The sequence below is a fragment of the Podarcis vaucheri genome (assembly GCF_965113315.1).
Source record: "Podarcis vaucheri genome assembly, chromosome: Z".
NCBI lineage: Eukaryota > Metazoa > Chordata > Lepidosauria > Squamata > Lacertidae > Podarcis > Podarcis vaucheri.
In genome coordinates this window covers 22,340,360-22,358,169 of record NC_138758.1, presented here as the reverse complement: position 1 = coordinate 22,358,169, position 17,810 = coordinate 22,340,360, and the positions used below count along the sequence as shown (strand labels likewise).

At 42.7% G+C, this 17,810-nt stretch overlaps 1 long non-coding RNA gene across 1 annotated transcript; it reads right to left on the bottom strand.

Annotated features, from left to right (window-relative positions):
* Window positions 1–1,487: 1,487 nt before the first annotated feature.
* On the bottom strand, window positions 1,488–8,173 carry LOC309524108. Its single transcript, XR_014215801.1, has 3 exons — window positions 7,727–8,173; window positions 2,871–3,020; window positions 1,488–1,850 (listed from the first exon to the last, which is right to left on the bottom strand). It is a non-coding gene; the product is annotated as an uncharacterized lncRNA (long non-coding RNA).
* Window positions 8,174–17,810: the final 9,637 nt, after the last annotated feature.

The window sequence follows — 17,810 nt, the reverse complement described above, 5'->3', positions numbered from 1 at the left end:
CCTGATTGGTTATAAGTAAGATAAGAAGGCAGGTAGGAGAAGGCTGGGTGAAGGCAGATTGAGATTGGTGGGACAGTGTCCCAGTCACTCTAATGGACTAGTGTCTGCAAGGTTGTCTCCTGGGCTCTATCTCTAGCTCACAAGTCAAGGGTCCCCCACTCACCAATTTATATGCACTCTATTTCCCGCCCACTTTATTCAACTCCCTCATGACCTGGGCTGGACTCACTGAAACTCTCAGATGGGTGCCATTGACATTCTAAGAGAATGAGGGAGGTGTTCATGGTGAGTTTTGGCACTTCTTTTTCCAGGAAAGTAGCATTGGTCATGACTAAGTATTCACAGAATCGTAGGCTGGGATTTCATTGCAGCTCTAATTTTAGAGTTTTTGCTGAATTGTCACACATATTGTTAAATCCTCCAGTACAACTTGATCCTAATGTAGGTATGCATAACTTTTGATCCACCCAGTTGAATGCAGTTTGGCAGTGCAGTCATGCTTGAAACCCTCCCCCCATTTTTTGGCAGTCCCAAATAGGCAGTAAAAACAGGTTTTTGGGGCTGCTGATAGGATACCATACATGACTGTTTGGACTGGTGAGTCTCACATGGTGCAGACCTGACCCACTACGCACAGGTATTATGTATGGAGGTGGGTGGTGTATGCAGGTAATTTGAAGTATTACATACTACAAAGTAATTGAGCTTTTGCTGATGATTATCCTGCCCTTATGATTTCTGGCAGTGCTCTGTTGATAGTGTTTGATTTTTCATACTTGGCAAAATATTAGAATTTGGCATTTATAAAACTGGCATTATTCTCATATATTTCAATAAAGAAACATCCCCCAGGTAATTATCTGCAGGATTATTATTTTTTAAAGTCCCCTGAGTAGATATTAAATATGGGGGGGGGGAGAAAGGGGGTTATTGCTTTGTTTTTGTTTTGTGTTCTCATTTTGTATTTTTATGTTGTGAACCGCCTTGTGATCTTTGGATGAAAGGCACTATACAAATCATCATCATCATCTGGTTGTGACTTTCTTTCTTTCTTTCTTTCTTTCTTTCTTTCTTTCTTTCTTTCTTTCTTTCTTTCTTTCTCTCTCTCTCTCTCTCTCTCTCTCTCTCTCTCTCTCTCTCTCTCATATGTCCAGAGAGTGATTATGGGGAGACAAGGTTTTCTGTGGACTTTCTCAAGGCTGCTTAGTCCCCTGATTTGAGCCATAAGTGTTGTGTGGGGCGTGGGGTGGTGGTGGAGGCTAGGAAGCAACAAACAAAACCCTAAAACAGACTACTCATTCATGCACTTTAAAAATTAATTCAGAAAGAATAGGCAGAGTGAATGAGCAAGGAAGACATACAGAAGATTTCCTTTAAGAACAGGCTTGATAAATTGTGTTTTGGGATTATTGTTGTTTTTTGTATCAAGAAATTTTATAATGCAGAATTAGTGCTATTTTTTTTTAAAGAGTACTATTCCTTCCCAAAAGAGGAGGGAAATTCAGTCCCTAACCTCACATTCCTTCTTTAAGCATGAGAGAGAGAGAGTTTAAATTGCACAAAAATCTATCAGTGTAATTAAAATATTGTAACTGAACACATGGGAGGTGATATTAAAACCATCTAGATGGTGTCATTTAAGGGCATTTGTTTTATATCTATGGTTTTATTATCAAATACCCATACAAAGTATTGAAATATAGATGTTTATGTGTCTTTCTTTGTTTTTAAAGCTGAAAGCCAAGTCGTTTTCAAATAGCGATTCCTTTTAGTGTAAATTTGATATTCTGTCATTTTTGTTGCTGTGCAACTGAAGGATTTCTTCTGTTTTCATTCCCCACTCTCAATTGCTGAAAGACAAAATGTATACAATAAAAGGCAGATGTAAACAAAGAACTTTTTTTTTAGAAGAATGAAGCTACAAGGAAATCCATTTAAAGAAATAAAAGTTATTTTGTGCCACTGCATCTCTGAGCAAAAGAAAAATCTTTCCTGCCACCTAATGTTAAGTACAGATTATTGTAACTCTCATTGGGCCAGCTGTTTGTGTGCGCAAACATGTTCATGGCACACTGATTGTAATAGCGCCGATCAATAATTTGTATTTGTAAACGAGATCATGGATGAATTAGCACAGGTGAAACATCCATATCACCTAATTTCGAAATGGAAGTGGTTCACATATTCATTTGGAAACAATCAAATGTTGAAGAACCATGTGATGAACGGTCAACAACTGGTCCGCAAGTAAGTGTGAACCAGGATTTTATCTTATTTATTTACTGCATTTATATCCCACCTTTTTCCTCCAAGGAGCTCAATGTGGCATATATGGCCCTCCAGCTCCTCAATTAATTCTGAATAGCAACCCTACAAAATAGGTTTGCCTGAGAGTTGGTGAATGGCCCAAGGCCTGGATAGCTCAACAACTTTTTGAAATATGGCAACCCTGATTGTGTTAGGAATGGCAGAATCTGTGGCCCTCCTGGTTCTGCTGGGTTCTGGTTCCCATAAACCCTGGCCACTGATTATGGTAGCTGGGACTGATGGAAGTTGGGGTCCAACATCATCAGGAGGGTCACATGCCTGCCATACCTCTACTAGATTATGCTATCTATACATACAGTATATATCAAATGAACATATTTTTCACACACACACTGCAATATTTAATTTATTAATAATACAGGTAAATGTTATACTGGCTACAGAAGTGCTCTTCCCCAATTAATTAGGGGATGCTTTATTTGTTTTTAATTACTTTAAAACTAGATTCTTCAACAAACTGCAGATTGGAAACTGCTCCTTAAAGGAGGTGTTTTGTCTCCTCTCAGACACAGGAGGAATACCTCTTCCATTATGACACCTACCACAGCTCAGCGCTAGAGCACCTGATTTGCATGAAAATTGTCCCAGGTTCAATCCCTCCAGGGAGGGTTCAGTTTGGACAATACTGAGCTGGATGGACCAATGGTTTAGCTCAGCAGAAGGCAGCTTCTTGCCACCTAGGTGTGCTGCACCTGAAAACAAAGAAAACCTGAATCTGCTGGTGAAGGAAGGGTAATAATAACAACAAATACTACAGTATTTTTTTGTCCTCTGAAATTTTGTTTTTGCAAATCAATTGCAAATGCAATCAGTGAATCAGTTAAATACCATATGATGAATCAATCAACATTTCTTTAACCAGCTTGCAACTCCAATATGCATATCAGGGATGGATCTGGAAAAAGGCAAATTAAGTTTCCAAGGTCATGGAAGCCTGAATTCTGCAGTGGCATATAATATAGATTGACTGCTTTCAGAAAAGTGCCAGGCCTCTGAATCCCATTTGACTGGCTAACACCCGCCAAAGCCCAACACTATGCAGGGGCATCTTAAGCATATCTTGCGCCTTGGTACAAAGCTCCCTCCTGCCCCCCCCCAATTCCCCAGAGTTGTCCACCTTTTTTAAGGGAGGACAGCACTGCCAGCGGGGCTGGAGGAGGCGGGCAGCGGCTGGAGGGTGGTTCCTCTGGCGGGGAAGAGGTGGAGGCTGGACGTGGTGCCTCCCGGCTCAGCTGGCCACTGGTGCCGTGGTGGCCATAGCAAACGGAGGCTCTGGGCATGGCACTGCTTCGGCGCGGCAAGGTGGAGGCGGGTGAGTGCGGTGAGCTGATGCCGGGAGGCGCCGCGTCCAGCCTCTGCCTCTTCCCTGGCACCCTCCAGAACTTGGCGCCCTGGCACCCCGCGCCACTAGCCTCTGTGGGTAAGACACCCCTGATACTATGTCCCTTAACTGGACTGAATGGCTCTTCACCATAATGGTGACCTCAGATGTGAAGTAAGCTTTATGCCTGACATTTCTTCTGTCTGGTGGAATAATGTTCGTTCTCAGCTAGATGTTTTGACTGTTTGGTGCAAAAATGCCCAATGTCCAGGCTTTCTTATTCTTTTAAAGGTGATCAGCATGGTGGCACACAGTCCCACACTTTGCAATAAGACAAAGTGAGGCAAATAGGTAGAGGATTCTAAGGCCATATTCCCGCCCACCCCAAACCCAGCCTAGTACAGATGGAGAGAAATTCAATTTAGTTTGCATTCAAGGATTAATCCATCAAATCTCACTTTCTGAAACAATGCCTTAACTGAAACACAGGCAGCCTTTCAAATCCTCTGCAATTTGCACTTCTCTGAATTTTGCAAGGCACTCCAGCCAAGTAATGTGTACAAAAATTCACATACCAGGGTAAAGTGTGCATAAAATGGCCACTTAGGACAATGTAAACTATTTCTACTCTTGGTTTCAGCTGTTTTGTAAACAGGTACATGTCAAGTCATGTACCACCCCAAGTCTCCCCTGCTCCTATATCCAGAGTTTGAAATTCCTCAGGTGCCAGGCACACATTGAGACTGGCAGGGGTCCAGTTGTGATAGAGTTGCCATATTTTGAAGAGCAGTATTTTGAAGAGTTTATAACAACAGTTTAAAATAATAATAATAATAATAATAATAATAATAATAATAATAATAATAAAGCCACACATATACCCCACCAACCAAAAAACAATAAGGATCAGAACAGGCAAATATTATAAATATTCAGCCAACTCACAGTGTTTGGTTGTTTTCAAATTGCATCAGATACTGAAAGCAGCTCCACACTTATAACAGTAATTGCATTCACTATGAGTGCATTGGGATGCGGGTGGCATTGTGGGTTAAACCACAGAGCCTAGGGCTTGCTGATCAGAAGGTTGGCAGTTCAAATCCTCACGACGGGGTGAGCTCCTGTTGCTTGGTCCCAGCTCCTGCCTACCTAACAGTTCGAAAGCACATCAAAGTGCAAGTAGATAAATAGGTACCACTCCGGTGGGAAGGTAAACGGCATTTACCTGCACTGTTCTGGTTCGCCCGAAGCGGCTTAGTCATGCTGGCCACATGACCCGGAAGCTGTACGCTGGCTCTCTCAGCCAATAAAGCGAGATGAGCGCCACAATCCCAGAGTCGTCTGCGACTGGACCTAATGTTCAGGGGTCCCTTTACCTTTTATAAGTGCATTGGTGTTACATACATGTATGCCTACCTGAGCATATAAAGGTGGGTGTTTTTCATTCCTGCTTCATGTATTTGCTACTGTTATGAAAGCCACATAAAGTGCAGAGTGAGCCACTCTGACTGGGCTGCTTTAGCCAAAAGTAACTACCCACCAGTCAGTGAACAAACAGAACGGTTCCCCCACCTGCCACTGCTGCTCTTGAGGTCGGGAAAAGGGGCCTTGGATCAACCTTGCTTCCCTCCACCCGCTGAGCTGGTTAGCCACAGGGCAAGGGTGGCAAAGCCCCAGGCATACCCCACTCCAAGTTACCATGGCTCCTGGGCATATTCCTCTATGGCTCGCAGCCACAGGCTCTACGGATCACGTGACAGGGGAGAAGAACAACACGGTGACCAAATCATGTGACAACCCACTATTGGCCAGCTCCAGTCATGTGAAAGGAGCTGGAGTAGAGTAGAAGAGGAAAGCTGCAGAGCAGCATGACTTTATATTCTGGAAGCTTTGTGGTATGTGTATTTGCATAAACCCAGACGTTTTGCTATACAGTGGTACCTCAGGTTAAGAACTTAATTCGTTCCTGAGGTCTGTTCTCAACTGAAACTGTTCTTAACCTGAAGCATCACTTTAGCTAATGGGGCCTCCCGCTGCCACCGCACTGCAATTTCTGTTCTCATCCTGAAGCAAAGTTCTTAACCCAAGGTACTATTTCTGGGTTAGCGGAGTCTGTAACCTGAAGCGTATGTAACCACTGTATATTGAGGTACCACTGTATATTGAAAATCCATTCAGAGAGAATTTTTGAGTCTGAAAAAGAGGGTGTGTCCAGGAAAAAGAGGACATATGGCAACCCGAAATTGTGACCATGTGGAGATCTCTGGTTGCCAGGCTGCCAGGTTTGTTGACTGACATCTCCATTTGGCTGGCCCCTCCAGCTTTCTTAAGCAGGTAAGCAGAATAGTTTACTTATTGCATTTATATCCCACCCTTTTCTTCAAGGAGCCCATGCTTTATAATTGAGACTCCAATCCCCTCCTTCTCATCCTTTTCCCCACCCTCCTGGCTCTCTAACTGCCCCCAAACTAGCATCCGTCCTGCCCTCCTTCCAGAATTACATGTCTCCTCTCTCAAACTTCTCCAGACTTCTCCCGAACACCACTGGGATGCATGAGTGTACTTCTTAGAGAAGGGGGATGATGAGGAGGAGTCCGTTTTTCTTCCCTCTCTCTCTGTTTGCTACTCCCCAACAAAATTTGACCACCATCCCAATAGATTGCAAGAGGATGGGGGAGAAAGGGTGCCGGTACTGAGTACCACCAGAATAATTAGCACTTTGATCATAAAGATTTGATCCAGCAAGAGAGATATGTGTAACTAGCCTCTAAAGTACATTGCCCATGTCAAGACACATTACAGTTGAACCGACTAGCTGTGTCTAGGGTGGCCTCTTATGCATAAAGCCAGAAAGAGGAACTGTATCACCAAACGAGAGGACAGAAGGAGACATACAAAGCATGAAATCTGCATGTGTCAATTTATATGCATAGATGTAAATTCAGAAAAAATTACTATTTTTTAAATAGAAATACATTGCACCCCACCATAGCAGGAAAGACTGTGACCAGGTGTCATTTTTATGTTGTGAATCACCATGAGATCTACAGGTGAAGGGCAATATACAAATTTTAATAATAATAATAATAATAATAATAATAATAATAATAATTCATATAAGAATAAAACAGTAATCCTGTGTGCGCCTGCTCAGTTTGCTGGCCAGCTGCTCACTGCTGATGGGCATTTTCAAGGCCCTTGTTTGCTCTGCCCCTTTTATAGTTCTTTATTTTTAGACTTGGACCAGAAAGGCATTCAAAGAGAGGGGTGTCCTCTTTAATGTATGACATCTCACCCCCCCTCTAAATGCATTCTTTCAAGCCAATAGGATGTTATGCACATAGCAGCCATTGACTGTTGTGCATGAGTAGTTGCCTGTGACTGTAGCAGCTGGATCAGAGCCACTAATTTGCCTTGTGGGCTCAGCTGGGACTTCAGCTCCATCTTCCGGGTCTAGACTTCACTTTCATGTCCGTGCACTACATCCAACAGGTTCCAGGAAGCCCATATATTGTCTTTGATTTATTTGGGGATGTTCCTGCAGAAGCAGAGTTTGGGTGTGTGGGAATGAGCCAATGGAAGATGTTATGTTGGAACTCAGCCTGATGCTTCCTCGCTTGAGGATCAGAAACAGAAGCTTTGAAAACGGCATAAAGGAGAGTTTCTCAGAGCTACCAGGGAGTCTCCAAGGACCTTTCCATCTAGGAGTAAATCCATTTTGGAACATAAAGCAATTGATTTTAAAACAGCAGTGTGGGACTACAAAACTTGATTAAAAACTCCCCGTGCTCAAGAGGACATGCGGGTGGCGGGGGGGGGGAACAGACTCAATAAACAATACATAGTAGTTTACCTCACAGTAAAATGCTTTCAGCAAGGGTTATAACACACAGGGCAGATTCATGTTTGGTAAAAAGAGGATGTAGAGTTTCATGGATACCAGGAAGAAATTCTGAATCAATGAAAGGTGGAGTTTCAACCCAAAACTTTGATAACAACACAGGGCTAGGATAGATATCAATGTAGCTACCAACATAGACTCAACTAGAGCCTGATTTGAAAACATGCCTATCTTACATGCATCATTAGGGAAGCAATGCCCAGTTTCCAAAACAAGAGTATTTTCTTTTTTCATTCTTCTGCCAATCCACCAAAAAAGACCACAGGCAACCAATCCATAATAGGTCTGATGTATTTTCAGGCTGCAGATGGACTCTCTCTGACTTTCTCTCATGATTCCCACAAACAACTCCATTTAAGTTGGAGTGGTGAAGACATCAGAAAGACCTATAGTGAACAAGTGGGATGAAAAGAGAGAGGAGAATTAAAATTAAATGTGATTCAGTTATGTGTTATTTAAAAGTGTTGCTGATTTCCCCTGCGTTTTATAGACCTTTACTTTATGTATGCTTGGGTTTTCAACAGTTTTGTAGGTTTCAGCTGCGTTTTAATGATAATTTTATTATGTACAACACTTAAAGACCTTTCTGATTGAGAGGGCTTTGCAAATAAGTATGTACAAAGGAGCATCTAGGGTTGGCTCAAGTGGTGGTAACATCACGGCTGGGCTTTAGGGCAGATGTCCAGAGTCCCACTTGGCAGAATGAATGTAGAAGAGGGCAAACCATATTATAAAGAAACTGAAATAATACACCTTGCAATTTAAAAGGTGTGTGTGGAGGGGGGGGGAATAAGACAACTCAGTCCAGAGATTACCTCACTGTAGGGCCCAAGAAATAAGGTGACTCTGTATTCTGCAAGGTCTACCCATGTCCTTCTGCATATTTGGGACTAACTCTTCTATTTCTTCATTTACACCAGATGCTTCCTGTTTTCCTTGTGTATGGTTTTGTTTATCCTTTTTACAAATAGCAATTAAAATAGAAGGGTTAGGGCCATGGAGCAGGGTGTGGTGGTGGCTAACCCTCCCTCCCCGTGCATGTTGTCCTGATGAAAATCTCCTGAACCTCATTCTCCAAGCTACTATAGGCTTGGGACCACTTTACTGAGGAGATCGCCAGGTCCCACACATAGTTATCTAACTGCTTTGATCCATGGAACTTGCAGTTTTCAATTCCCAGAACTTGCAGTTTTCAATCCATGGAACTTTGTTTCCCACCCCCAGAGAACATCTGCTTAGCACAATTATCACTGAGCAGGACACCTTTGTTTTGGAAATATCTTTTTATTTCATTGCTGCAGAGTAGTTAAATTTAGTATGCACAGTCAGATATTTTAGAATACATTGAAGTGCAATTGCACACAATTTTTGCATCTTATTGTTGTGAAGCCACACACCATTGTTAATAATTGCATATTTCATTGGCCTTGGCTCACAGATTTGGTTTTTTGGTAAAGCTTTTTTTAAAAAAAAAATATTACAGCTGATAAAATGTGTAATGCTCATTTAGCATCTTGTCGGTATTTTTCGGCTTCTACTTTTACAAGTGCTACATAATGTTTCTTCCACATTTACAAAAAGTTGATCCTTTAGTGTGACAGCACTATCCAGCCACAGAACTTAATTACAGTGATGCCCTGCAAGACGAATGCCTCGCAAGACGGAAAACTCGCTAGACGAAAGAGTTTTCCGTTTTGGAGGTGCTTCGCAAAACGAATTCCCTATGGGCTTGCTTCACAAGACGACAATGTCTTGTGAGTTCCTGCTGTTTTTTTTCCCTCCCCCCCTTTTTCTAAGCCGCTAAGCTGCTTATCAGCTGATCCGATCAGCAGATAAGCCGCTAAAAGCCGCTAATAGCGCTAATAGTGCTAATCCGCTAATCTGTCAATGGGCTTGCTTCGCAAGACGAAAAAACCGCTAGACGAAGAGAATCACCAAACGGATTCTTTTCGTCTTGCGAGGCACCACTGTACATATACTTGTTTAAAAAGTGTTACTGTTTCTACTGTTTTTCTATGTTTTAATGAATTATGGTTTTGTGTATATTTGCTTTTTAACTGCTTTGCAGATTTCTAGCTGTGCCTGATCCGCAATGTTATTTGTATGCTGCTTTGAAAGTTCTTCTATTAAGTGGTTTATGAATTGCCTAAAGAAGTGTAATAAATGAAATATTTGCTTAAGAGGGGAACTACGATAGCAGCAAGAGTGTGATGGCCTGGGAATCCGATTCAGTGGTTGAACCGGAGGAACCCCAGCCTGCACAGGAGTCCCCGCCTCCAGGGCCGGCTGAACTGGGGCAGGGCCTTGGATCTGAAGCACCTGCACCTGTGCTGGATCCTCAGGAGCAGGCACCAGGTGAATCCTCTCTGGCTCCGGAGGTGATTGAAGACAGAATGCCTACAGGTGCGCCTCTCCCAGCCCTGTCAGGGGAAGGTGAGGTTGCCTCTGGGTCCAGTAACCCTCCAGACTCTCCTGAGCTGCTCAGGGCAGAGAGGCGGAGGGAGCTGGTTTCTCCCAGGAGGAGTGCTCGCCTTAAGGCTAGGAGAGGTGGGTCTCCTGGGGGCCGGGACCGCCCCTGGCCTCAGAGAAGATAAAGGCAAGTCAGCCCAGTCCCAGGTTGCGGGAGCAACGTCATTGAAGAGCTGTTTCGGCCAGCACCCTGTCCTGTTCCTTGAGAGTTCCTGTCCTTGCCCTGCTCCTCACCCTGGACCCTGCTTCGCCCATGGAGGACTGTCTGCCGACCCTTGACTCAGGTCCTGGACATCGCCCCACAGTAACCTCCCCCTGGGAGCAGCACAAAGAGGCTGCTTGAGCAAAATGATTTCCATTGGTGGAATGGTCAACCCCCACTCCACAGGCTATGGTCATGGAACTGATTCCCTACCCTCCACAGCTGCTATTTTATGAAACAGGCATGTTATATGGAATAGTACATTTCACGTAGCATGCATTGGTCCTTTCTCTAGTGGTAAAGTCAGGTGTAGAAGGATTCATCCTGGAAATGTTTTGACCTTGAATAATGAATAGAAAATGCATGAACCTAGCAATGGTTATGTGAAATACCCTTCAAGTATTTCCATTACTCTCTTGCTCTGTGTGGTCAATGCAGCCCTATAAGAATGCAGAAAAAACTGTCAGGCTGCACACAGATCAGAGACGGGGGACAAATTCAATTCAGTTAGTATCTAAAAGCAAACCTACCAACTGAAAGCATTCCAAAATAATACATGAACCAAAACACTGCCACACCCTTTTGAAACTTGCACTTGTTCAAATTTTTCAATGAAGTTCTCCAGCCAAATATTGTGTATCAAAATGAATTACATTGGGGGAAATGGCTTTGCAAAAATGTCTGTATTAGGCAAATTGCAAAAAAATAATAATGTGTAAATGAGAAGAAATCTGTATTAAAATGTTGATGAATGTTCGTAACGACTTTAAACAAGATTCAGAAAGTGATGTGGAAATCTGGAGGACAAAAAGAAACCAAGAGAAACAAACTGACAAAACTGCTCATCCCTAATACTGAGGTACATAATTTTAGTGGTGAGGCTGCTGTGAAAGCTCACTCACTGCATTTTTGGTGCACACAAACCATTTTTGTCCCTGGATCATGCTCAGAGGAATGTTGCTCTAATTTTTCAGCAGAAGCTAGATTTGCTCAGTGTTGATTGGACAGCTCTTGCATCAGTCACCAAACCATCCCACTCTTTGAAGCGCCATACTGATTGGTTGACCGTTCTGTTTGTCACAAGGGGGTCACATCCAGCTCTTCTGGGACTAGGTTTTAAAAAGTGTGAAGATGCAAAAGTTTTAAAGAAGTGCAAAATAAATAAACTGCAAGTGTTGGAAGAAGAAAACACACAAACTGGACAACTTGCCTCAAAGATAATAAGAGAATGCTCCCTTTGGGGAGCTAAGATGCATGTGAGTTTGCAGCAGAAAAATTCACAGTTGCTTTTCTCTGAAGGAATGTCTGCAGATGGCCTTAGTTTCTCTTTCTTTCTTTCTTTCTTTCTTTCTTTCTTTCTTTCTTTCTTTCTCTCTCTCTCTCTCTCTCTCTCTCTCTCTCTCTCTCTTTATAATATTATGGAAAAGAAAAAGATTACAAACTGAGCATTCCACTCTCCCTCCCACCCTGAAGGGATAGCTTGGTTCTAAACAATAATAGCGAAATTCATACAATCACTGGACATTCTAGAAGTTGCTGGTCTCAAAATGAAGGAAAATGTTAGCATAAACACATATTATGGAATGTGGCAGGTACAGCCAGTCCTGTAGATTCTTGATTATGTGCTGAATGAATGGTCACTAATTCCCCATAAAGGACTCATGGAGGTTTTTGCCCTCTTGTCACTCAAAGTTGAGTATATTCAGAAAAGAGTTTGGTATGTTCAGTGGAGACAACGAATGGTTATTATATAAACATTTAATTGGTTACTTATTAACAGCAGCAAGAATGGCAGCTATAAATTGGAAGGAAGCAAAGAGTTAAGATGTACAAAACGAGTACAAAGCTGGTGCTTCAAAGGGATGAGGTGAAGCAATTTGCCTCAGGTGGCAGATCTAACCACTGCCCCACCCCTACCATTGCAGCACTAACAGCCTGCTGCACTGCTGACAGCCCTGCAACTGCTTTGCCCATGTCACTGCCACTACTACTGCCACCACAGCACTCTTGCCCTCACTGCTAATTCTGGACCCTCACCACTGCTACTATGTTATGGTTCAGCCATGGGCAAGGGTGCAGTTGTTGTGGTAGTGGGCCTGGAGCCAGCAGGGATATGATGGTAGGAACAAGAAGGAGCCTGGATCTTCAGGGGGCATCAGCATCAGCGAGGGCATCTTGCCTACAGCGGCAAAGTATCCCAGGCTGGGACATAGCCCCTCCCAAAAAACTAGTGCAAAAACTTTAGGTAGCTTTAGTTTCAACCAACCTCCTGCACAGGGTAGCCATTTCCATATTGTCAAAGGGAGGGAGGGAGAGCAGATTTGCATAAAATTTGCATATGGTGTTCTATGTACTGATGCAGAGTTAGACACAACTGCTGTGATAGAAAAGCAATGCATCTCACCATCATGGGAAAGACTGTGAGCAGGTGATTGGTGGTCCTGCTCAAATGGGTGGTCAGGTGCAAAGTGTTGATGGGCAACCTCTGGACCCCTTTTCTTCCCTCCCCCCCCCTGCGATTCTTTATCTTTGAGCCCAGACTTGGACCAGAAAATCCTTTAGCTGGATTGCCTTATGACAGCCTTTCCTATAGAGGGCTGCCCTCTGTAAAGTAGGACACTTGGCCACTCTACTGCTAAACAGTGTTCGGATCATAGAAAAAAAATGTCCTACAGGGAATATGTAATTCAAACTAGGGACACAGGAAGATGCCCAGACTAACTAGCCCTCTAGCTCAGAATTGTGCACACCGATTGGGAGCAACTATCCAGCATTTCAGACAAGGGTCCTTTTGCTGCTTTGTCTCAGAATCTGGGACCTTCTGCATACAAAGCAGATGCTCCTCTATTTAATTACAGTCATACCTCGGGTTACAGAAGCTTCAGGTTGCGTTTTTTGGGTTACGGAACGCCAAAACCTGGAAGTACCGGAACAGGTTACTTCCGGGTTTCAGTGGTCATGCATGCACAGAAGCGCTAAATTGTGCTTTGTGCATGTGCAGAAGCGCCGAATCGCAACCCGCAGGTGCGCAGCTGCGCCACTGCGGGTTGCGAACGCTGCAGGTTGCTAACGTGCATCCCACACAGATCATGCTCACAACCCGAGCGTTCACTGTACAGTAGTACCTCGGGTAAAGTACTTAATTCATTCCAGAGGTCCGTACTTAACCTGTAACTGTTCTTAACCTGATGGGGCCTAATGGGGCCTCCTGCTGCTGCTGCACTGCCAGAGCACGATTTCTGTTCTCATCCTGAAACAAAGTTCTTAACCCGAGGTACTATTTCTGGGTTAGTGGAGTCGGTAACCTGAAGCGTATGTAACCTGAAGCATATGTAACTCGAGGTACCACTGTATTTGTCCACAATCTAAAGAGCAGTGCTTGCAAAGAGATACAGTTTCTCCTTTCTCTTTGATGTCTCACTACACTCTTTGGTGCCAGCTGGTGTGAAGAGAGACGACTCCAGCTTGATTTGGGTGTGAAATAGAGGTCTCTGAAGGGAACTTTCTTGTGCACCTGAAGGTTGTTTGGGCTTTGGAACCCCTCTCAGGCAGCAACACACTAGAATCATGGAATCATAGAGTTGGAATAGATCACAAGGGCCATTGAGTCCAACCCCCTGCCAAGCAGGAAACACCATCAGAGCACTCCTGACATATGGTTGTCAAGCCTCTGCTTAAATACCTCCAAAGTAGGAGACTCCACCACACTCCTTGGCAGCAAATTCCACTGTCGATCAGCTCTTACTGTCAGGAAGTTCTTGCTAAAAGGAAAATGAAAACCTTGAAGAAGTAGATTCAGGACATCAAAGTGCCATGTTATGAGTTGAGGTGGCAGGACCCCCCCCCCAACCTCTACATTCAGTGAAGTGTTAGGATTTGAGCAAACTCATACAGTACATTCATAGAACCCAGCTCCTAGGGGCTGAGGGGGTGTTTGCCCCCTCCAATAAAATATTTGAGGAGGCTACCCCTCTAAAGTTGGTGGGCATTACCATTCAAATGGTGTACATGCACTGTGTCATGTGATCGATTATTCAGGGTGGGGTTTATCTCCCCCACACACACAATATTTGATTCAAGTTGGCACCCCTGCATATATTCATGAATTTGTAGTGTCACTTGACTGACAGATGGGTGGCCTTGCTAGGGACCTGGTTCATGGATCCAAAAAGCTTCTTCACCCCTGCTTCAGAGGGAAGTAGCAGAATGCTTGAAGGTTGCAGGAAGCCCAAGGTAAGAGAAGAACAAAACAATTTGCAGGGTGGGGAGACATAATGCAGCAAATGAAACAAACTCCGCGAAAGTCTAATGAGGACCGAGCATGTATTATCAGTGCAGAAGGCTGGCTGAGTGCTGCCATGTTGTGGGGAGTAGGGAGAAATCACAGGTGGGAGGGTTAAATGAATGGAATGATTGGAATCCTGAATAGAAGCACCCCACACTGCAGCATTTTGTTGCAGGGCTTGCTTCTTTGAAATGCATTTGTATGATTTTGAATATATTAAGTTGCCCGGGATATGTTTGCAGAAGGGGTGGAATGATAAGAGCAGCAACAGCAGCAGCAGCAGCAACAACAACAACAACAGGTTGGAGTTAGGCTTACAGTGTAATCCTAGCTATGTTTACTCAGAATAAAGTCCTATTGAATTCAGTGGTGCTTACTCCCAGGCAAGTTGGCTTAGGAGATATATGGCTACTGGATGGAGGCACTGGACCAGAGGCACACAGAACGCCGTCACCAATCAACCACACCAGACCCAAACCCAGACCCTCTCCACAGACATATTACAGACTCCATCCAGTAGCCAAACTATAGTGGCACCTCCGGATGCTGCACCCCCCTGCAATCCCTACACAGATCTGGCTGGCACAAGGCACAAAACCACAGCTCGCCCCTATACACGAAGCCAAGCCAGAGCACAACTAAATGCAGCACAGCCATCTTCTCAGAAAAACTCTTCACGAAGCGGGAATAGAGGGACAATTTTTGAAAGGAATACAGGCAATATATTCAAAACAAACGGCCAAACTGGTAATAAATAACACTCTTACAGATACATTCCAAATTGAAAAAGGAACCAGGCAGGGCTGTCCCCTCTCCCCGCTTTTATTCATTATAGTATTAGAAGTCCTGGCAAATATAATAAGATCAACATCTGATATCCGAGGAATCAAAATAGGATCAAGGGAGTTTAAACTAAAAGCCTATGCAGATGACCTGATGTTATCTCTAGAAGAACCGGAAAGGAGTATTGAGAAGGCGTTGGAAATTCTAGAAGAATACGGCAGACTAGCAGGATTCAAATTGAACAGATCAAAGACCAAGATATTAACAAAGAATTTGAAAAACGAGACAAAAGGGAAATTAGAGAGACAACATGGAATTGAAGTAACCAAGAAAATAAAATATTTAGGTATTTGGCTCACATCTAAAAACATAAATTTAATCGAAGATAATTATACAACGACCTGGAATAAAGTCAAAAAAGATTTGGATGTATGGAATAGAGTAAACCTCTCGTGGCTTGGCAGGATGGAGGCAATAAAAATGAATATCTTACCTAAGATGTTGTTCCTTTTCCAAAATATTCCGGTTATTAGAGGGACTAAAATATTTAAAGACTGGCAGAAAGTCCTCTCAAGGTTTATATGGCAGGGAAGGAGGCCAAGGATTAGATACAAACTACTCACGGATCGAAAAGAGAGAGGCGGACTGGCGGTACCTAACCTAAGACTGTATTACGAAGCGGCCTGCTTATGCTGGGTGAAAGACTGGATAACTTTGGAAAACAAGGATCTATTGGAACTCGAAGGGGTGGAAAACAGGTTTGGCTGGCACGCTTACTTATGGTCAAGCAAAGGGAAAGTACATAAGAGCTTTTCGAACCATATCATCAGAGGTCCGATATACGAGGTCTGGGAAAGAAATAGAAAACTGCTAGAACCTAGAACACCCTGGTGGCTGTCCCCAACAGATATTTTATCACTCAAGAAAACAAATTTGGATGAACAAAGTTTAACGTATGAAGATCTACTGACAAGTTCCCATGAAGGCTGGAAATTAAGACCGTATGAGGAATTGAAAGAAAAATTGAAGGGTTGGATACATTACCACCAAATTAACGCAAGATGGACGGAAGATAAGAAAGTAGGAATGAATGAAAAGAAATCAAAATTCCAAATTGAAATAATTGAAAGTAAAACAAAGTTATTATCCAAATTGTATAATATTTTATTAGAACATGACACAAAAGATGTAGAAATTAAAGAAGTTACGGTAAAATGGGCAAGAGACTTGGGGCACAATATAGAAAATGAGAAATGGTTAAAATTATGGAGTGAAGGAATAAAATTTACAGCGAGTGCGGCAATTAGAGAAAATCTAGAAAAAATGATACATAGATGGTATTTAACCCCAGAAAAACTAAACAGGATGTATAAGACCGGTAACAAGGCCTGCTGGAAATGTAAAACAAATGAAGGAAACTTCATACATATGTGGTGGACATGTGAGGGAGTTAAAAAATTCTGGAATCAGATATATGATGAATTGAAGAAAATCCTTAGACTCACATTTCCCAAAAAACCAGAGGCCTTCTTACTAGGGATGGTGGGGAAAGAAATACCGGAAAAAGATAAAACCCTCTTCCAATACGCAACAGCTGCGGCTAGAATGCTAATTGCTCAAAATTGGAAAAACCCAACTTTACCAACGGTGAAAGATTGGCAATTGAAACTTTATGGCTTTATAGAAATGGCAAAAATGACGCAAAGAATTAGAAATCAAAAAAATACAAAGTTAAAAGAAGATTGGAATAAATTTATGGTATATTTAGAAGGTAATCTTAGTAACTTACCAACTACAGTAGGTTTGATTTAAATCTTCCAATGTTATAAACTAAAAACCTACACCAGTTGTATGATGAAATCATTAAAGGTAGAAATCCGAAATCAGGAGGGAAGGAAGTCGTTTTTAGTAAATTGTCTGTATATACACTTTTTTCTTTCTTTTTTTTTTCTTACTTTCCTGACTCCTTTTTCTTATTTAATGTCTTCTTTAATGTATATTGGCTGTGTTTATTCTTGGATGTGTGTGATGAAGAAAATCTAATAAAAAGCATATTAAAAAAAAAAAAAAGAAAGAAAAACTCTTCACAAGCTCAAGAGGTCAAGACACAAAAGCTTTAGCAACTAATCTACACTTAATGACCCACCCAGTGGTATTCAGAATATCACTCATGAAATCACTCAAGATATCCCTCAAGTAATTAAGGAACAAAAGAAGAAGAGGCACACTAATCTAGGAACTTCCTCTCTGCCCAGAACGTTGGAGGCTATACACCACACCCCTCAACAGTATTTATAGGAACTCAAACACCAGATTCTGCTCTGTTCCAGTAACAAGAAGCCGAAAGCACCAGCCTGAAGATGACGAGTGAGACCTCGTCGAAACGTCGCCCAGACACCCCGACTCTTACACGGGAAGACACCCGAAGACACCAAAACCTGCATTCCTGTACCCGTGAAAATCTACGAAAGCATATATATATATATATATATATATATATGCAGGTTTTGGTGTCCTCGGG